The sequence below is a fragment of the Echinops telfairi genome, unplaced genomic scaffold (genome assembly GCF_000313985.2).
Source record: "Echinops telfairi isolate 266 unplaced genomic scaffold, ASM31398v2 ScPeMD7_12;HRSCAF=54, whole genome shotgun sequence".
NCBI classification, from domain to species: Eukaryota; Metazoa; Chordata; class Mammalia; order Afrosoricida; family Tenrecidae; genus Echinops; species Echinops telfairi.
The window spans coordinates 7,642,680-7,649,222 of NW_022103909.1; positions in this window are offsets into that span (position 1 = coordinate 7,642,680).

The window sequence follows — 6,543 nt, forward strand, 5'->3', positions numbered from 1 at the left end:
TGCCAGGACGGTGAGCATCTCACACTGCCAAATTGTTAGAACAAAGTGCTCTTGTGTTCAGAGAGTACTTGAGTAGGGGCCCACTGTCCATCTGTTTCCTTAATACTAAACCTATAAATACATGTACATAGATCTATTTCCCCCTTGTAGTATATAAATATATTTACATATGTATATGCCTGTATTTAGATCTCTATAGACACTTTTTTTTTTATTCAACTAAATGTCACAAACATTTTACCTATTGCTATCTTTAAGGAGTCCTGGTAGCACAGTGGTTTAAGTGTTAGGCTGTTGACATAAAGATTGGCATTTCAAACCCATCACCTGCTCCCTTGGAAAAAGATAAGACTCTCTACTCCTATTATAGCTTCAGAAACCATATGAGTAAGGAAAATCCTATCAGGGAATTTTAACTATTGGAAAAGAAGCCCAATGCATTACCTCACCCCATGTACTACCTCATTTCTGGAACGAACCCATCCCATGACTCCCCTCCTCCTTCACTAACAACCTTGTCTGCACTAGAAATCCCACCTGTTCTGATTCTGTGGCCTTGCTTGTTTGTATGACTTTGCTTATGCAGATAAAGTATAAAAGCTAAGTCCATCTGACATTCAGGGCCCAGATCTTCTGGAATGCTAGTTTCTCTCTGACTAACACATATTTCCTCTTTCCAGTTCTCCAAGAGTGCCACCTGCTCATTCCAGAGTCACAGTTCACATGGGAGCAGTTCTACTCTGTCCAACAGAGTCACTCTGAGTCCAATCAACTTGATGGCAGTGGGTGAGTTTATATAGGCTTCATAATGATCAGTTTATGTGCATGTATAACATTTCATTAAGTTTACATATAATAATTTACTGGTTATTTCCTTATTGAATAATTTTAAGTGATATCCACATATTATAATAAAAACATATGGTTATTTTGCTGATGAGGATATGTGGGTTTTTTTAAGTATTTCCTTGCCATCATGAAGTGATCACTGAAGATATGCATGCTATAGTAAAGTTTGGTGAAGAAATCAGATGATGCCCGGCTTTTAGAAAGAATAGCTTCTGTGGTCTTAAAGGCTTATCTTAAAAGACCCATAGAAGTGAGGTGTCAGCTAAATTCATAGGGATGGAACACACCTGTCTATGTGTTCCAAGGATTGTAAATAATAAAATCCAAGATCAGATGAGGGGATTGTACTAGAGCTTAAGTTCTGAGCACCCTGTTAACAGAAAGCTACGGATGATAGTGATAGCCCAAAATTTATTTGCAGAGTTCCCACTCAGATTAAGCCACCACTGATTTCCCTCGGACCATTGACTGGGGATGTGAATGGTATTGCTATCAGACAGATTGGTTTAGGAAGTGGATAACTGCAATGATCAAAACTGAAAAACCATTGTCGTAGAGTCCATTCTGACTCATAGTGACCCTGCACAACAGTTAGGTTAAAATTTAACACATTATCATTTGTTTTCTGGGTTTTTCTTTCTTTTTATTTTCCTCCCCTCAACTGGTTTCTGTTTTGATCCATTTTTAATTTTTTCTAGTTTCTATTATCTTCTGTTTCTTTTACACTGAGGTTTTTCTGTGCTTTATTTTGTTGTCATTGTTGGGCTTTTAAGTATGATTTTCTTTGTATGAAATCCAGGATACGTGATCCATAGAGACAGTAACTAGATTAATAGTTTCTTAGGCAGTAGAGGTTGGGGGGTAGTGGGGAGTTAATAATAATGGGTCTCAGAATGAAGAAAATATTCTAACACTTATTGTGGTGATGATTGCACAATTCTTTTTTATATATTTAATCATTGAATTGTGTGGTATGCAGCTTATATGCCAATTAAGCTGTTCTTTTAATATTTTCTTAAATTCTCAGAAATTGAATCAATTAGTTAAATTGTAAGAACATTTACATAGATCTGGTTGATACCATATATCACCAAACTTGTGTAAAAGAATTGTTTCAATTTACAATGTCTCCAATAATGTATACATACAAATAATGCATACATGTAAAAGTATTACCATAACTTCATCAGTTTGGGTATTATGTACAGATAAGCTTTTATCAAGCCATGGTCCCTAAGTATTCTCACTAGTTCACATATCTTTACTAATCCTACTGCCTTTAGGATCTGATTCCCTTACCTAAGAAACATATATGAAATTGCCTAGCAGAGTTCCTAATACACTTTCCCCTAACTTTCCATCAAGCCTATTCTTACTTATAATGAACGTGTCAGAGTAACATTGTACTCCATAGGCTTTTTACTGTTTGAATTTTCAGAGATCGTCAAATCTCTCTTTCAAAGTACCTCTGAGTGGACTTGAACCTCCAACCTTTTGACTAGCAATCGAGTCTATTAGCTGTTTGTACTACCCAGGAATGCCTAACACATAACAAATTAAGCCAAATCTACTGCACTCAGTCTAGTTTGATTCATAGTGATCTTATAGGACAGAGTACAACTATCCCATAACCTTTCCAAGGTTGTAAATCAACACAGAAAGAGACTGCCTCATCTTTTCTGCATTGAGCAGTTGTTGGGTTTGACTACTGACCTTTGGGTTAGCAACCAAGCACTTTAGCCACTGTGTCACCAGGCCCCCATAACACAAAACAGACCCCTAATAAAAGCTAGGTAAATATGCAACTGATTTTATTCTACTTCTATTCATATTATGAGGGAAGACCACATTTTGAAATATTTGCTTTACATAAATATAGAACTAAGTATAGAATTCATTTATGCTAAGTACAGAACAAAGATATGCAGAAAAAATGTATCTTGAAGATCACTTCTACAAAAACTGCATATAAGAGGAAGAAGTTACCTTTTAAATCTGTCTCCTCCATTAATAGATACAATCAGGAAAGGTGTGTATCAAGGTTGTATCCTTTCACTATACTTACTCAATCTGTATGCTGAGCAAATAATGTAAGAAGCTGGACTTACATGAAGAAGAACGCAGCACCAGGATTGGAAGAAGACTCAGTAGCAACTTGTGATATGCAGATGGCACCACTCTGCTGAAATGAAGAGAATTTGAAACACACACAGATGAAATCAAAGACTCAAGTCATCAGTCTGGATTATACCACTACATAAAGAAAGCAAAAATCTTTACAACTGTATCAATAAATAATGCCATGAGAAATGAAAAGAAAATGTCGAAGCTGTCAAGAATTTCATTTTATTTGGATACACTACCAATGCCCATGAAAGTCACCTTCAAGAAATCAAAGGACATGCTTATTGTATAGGGCGAGTGTGCCACACAAGATCTCTTTAAAAGGTTAAAGAGCAAAGCTGTCACCTTGAGACTAAGGTGTCCCTGGCCCAACATGCCATGCTTTTTTCAATTGCCTCGTCTGCAAGCTGGGCAATGAACAGGAAGACTACACAAGAATTACTGCACTTGAATTATGATGCTGGAGACAAATATTTAAAGTACCATGGACTGCCAGAGGAATGGACAAATCTGTCTTAAAAGAAGGCCATCCAGAATCCTGCTCCGGATGCAGGATTTGCCTGACTTCCAGAAAATGCTACGTGGATCTGTTCAGGGTTGGGTTGCCCAATAAGCAAAGTAAGAATGGGCTTACTTGTGCCTAATTATTAATCTGTAATGAATAATTTCACAGGGGTTTCATGTCACGTGTGTTTCAGTGCACATTAATAAATAAGCCCACGTAAACGCATGCTTCCTTTATTCACTGGGTACTCTGTCCCTGCTTGAGGCCATGCTTATTGAGGGCAAGTTCACACACCTCCCCCTACCACTTGTAAGGCACAGAGCCTGGCACCTAACACCCATCAGATGACCAAAGTGTGAGAGGAGAACTGGCATCCACCCCACACCTACTGAGGCCAAACACCATGTGAGGCCTTTATTGACATTATCTCATACTGTCCGCATCACACCCCTGTGAGGTCGGATTTAATATCCCAATTTACAGGCAACAGTACAATTTATCATCAAATGAAGTTCACGCCCTCAGAGACTTTGTAGGAGGAGCATTTATTTCGGTGAGAATCTATTACTACCTGCTTTTTTTACTTGCTGGCTGCATTTCCTGAGATCATTTACTGTCCGCACGTGGTTGAAAATCCATGCATTCCTTATATGACAAGCACATGTTTACCTCTAGATGTGTCCTCTCCGGTAGAGATGATCAAATGGATGGGGTCTGACCCAGACATGTGCCCTTTCTCTTTCTACATTGTTCATTATCATGAGATCTTGGTATTTCAAATAGGATTATGCCATTTGGGCTGGGCACTCAAGACTCCCCTAAGGGCCAAGGCTGAGTAATTTTCAGGTAATGAGCTTTAATGTCCAAAAGAGACATCCTGAATCACTATCTGAACCTGTGCCACGGATCTACAGTAATGCTCAGTATCCGTAGTTCTATAACCTTGCATAATTGATCTTGTGACTTGAAATTGAATCACTTTCAAGGCTTCTTCCAAGAAGGTGGTTTTCCTGTGTGAAGTTTGCTCTATTCCAGCTACACATATTGAAGGAAACAGTTGAAGAAAAAGATAACCCCTTGGTGCTTCTGCCTACATTGACAAGCCTTAAAGTCTCTCGGAAGCCCTGTGCCCTTCAAAGCCGATAGACACCACAGGCAGACGATTTCCCTTCCTTCTCTGAAAGCAGAGACTTGAGGATCCACACTCCCCAGCTCTCCAGCACCTCCCAGTCACTGCCCTGAGGAAGTAACCAGACTGACACACACCCTCGTGTGCACCACCAGACAGAGAACTGGTCTTGCCACCAGGGAACATGTATCAGTGTGCCAAGTATGGTAAAGTTCAGTAGCCCGGATCCCATTCAAAACTTCAGAGCATAAAATCTCAAAGCTAGAACTCTCCCCCTTTACAGCCAAGGAAGCAGCGGTTCAGAGAAGTTCAGTGGTTTGTCCCACTAACATTAGCAGAGCTGTTCTCCAGAATGCAAGTCCAATGCTCCATTTATTAAAGAATACTGCCCTTGAAGGAGGGGAAGGCTGAATTTTAATTTTATTCTACAGTAGCACACCCGAGGATGTAAAAACATGGAGGTAGACAGAGAAATCCATATTTTTACAACCTAAAAGAGACCAATGGGTCAACAGAAAAAGAAGGGGTAAAAAATTAAACGTTCATTTTTTTTAAGATTACCCAGATTACCAGTGGAGTAAACTTAGTAGATGTTCAATAAAAGATAAGTCTCTTCCTTAAAACAATGATAAGTTATCCATCATCCTGACCTCTTTATTTAAAAAGTCCTCTCAAGGATTGTAAATAATGAAATCCAAAGGAGGGAATGACATTAGAGTTTACATTGTGAACAGCTGGTTTTCAGAGGCTCTGGATGACAGTGGACGCCCCAAATCCATTTACAGTGTCCACACATGGATTAAGTCTCTGGTGCATCTGCTCTTAACACAGTCCAGGGGAGTGAATAACCTTGCTATCAGATGCAATAACAATCATGGATCATTATTGGTGATTGGAATGTGAAAATTCAAAACAATCAAGAAATATTAGTAATTAGAAAATATGGTCTAAGAAAAGTGATAGAAGTGATGGCAGGGATCGTACGTCAAAATTTTGCAAGATCATCAACCTATTTATTGTAAATATCTTTTAAAAACAATATAAATTTAACTGCACATGGGGATCAAGTCAGATGGAATACAGGGATCAAATTGACCTCATCTGTGGAAAAAGACAATGGAGAAGATTACTATCACCAGTCAGAACAAAGTTAGGGGGTGGACTGTGAAACGGATCACCAAATGCTCACATGCAAGTTCAAGTTCAAGATGAAGAAAATTAAAATTAAGACACAAGAGTCAAAATACAACCTTAAGGTTTTGGAGTTGTTTTTGTTTTGTTTTGTTTTCATTTAAAGATAACCTTAAGTTCATTTCACCTGAATTTAGAGACCATCTCAAGAATAGATTTGATGTACTTAGCACTGATGATGGATGGAATATAAGATGAGTGTGAGATGACACAGAAGATGAAAGCAAAGTCTTTTGTTGTTGTTGTTGCATTATACATGAAGAAAAGCAAAGAGTCGGAAAAAAAGAAAATACCAAAATGGATGTCAGAAGAGACTTTGAAACTCACTCTTCACATAAAATAGTTAAAGCAGAGACATTATGAAGTAAGAGTCTAGTCGATTATTTCAAAGGGTGGCTGCAGAAGACAAAGTACGGTACTACAGTGAAATGTGAAAAGACATGGAGTTTGAAAACCAAACTGCAAAGGACACTCTTGGCACTTCTCAGGCTGAAAGACCCGAGGACGAAATTCAATCTTCCATATTGAATTTTGAATATTGAACGGCTCCATTGGCAAAATGTGGACTATGTGGGAAGGCTCAAAATAAGATGAAACTTATGCACAGATGCATGATGCCAAGAAGAGCTGAACAGGAGGTAGTGTTGATCAAGAACCAATGGTACTAAGGAAGACGTCCAGACTGCACTGAAGTCAGTGGTGAAAAACAAGGATCCAGGAGGGATGGACTGCCAATTGACATGTT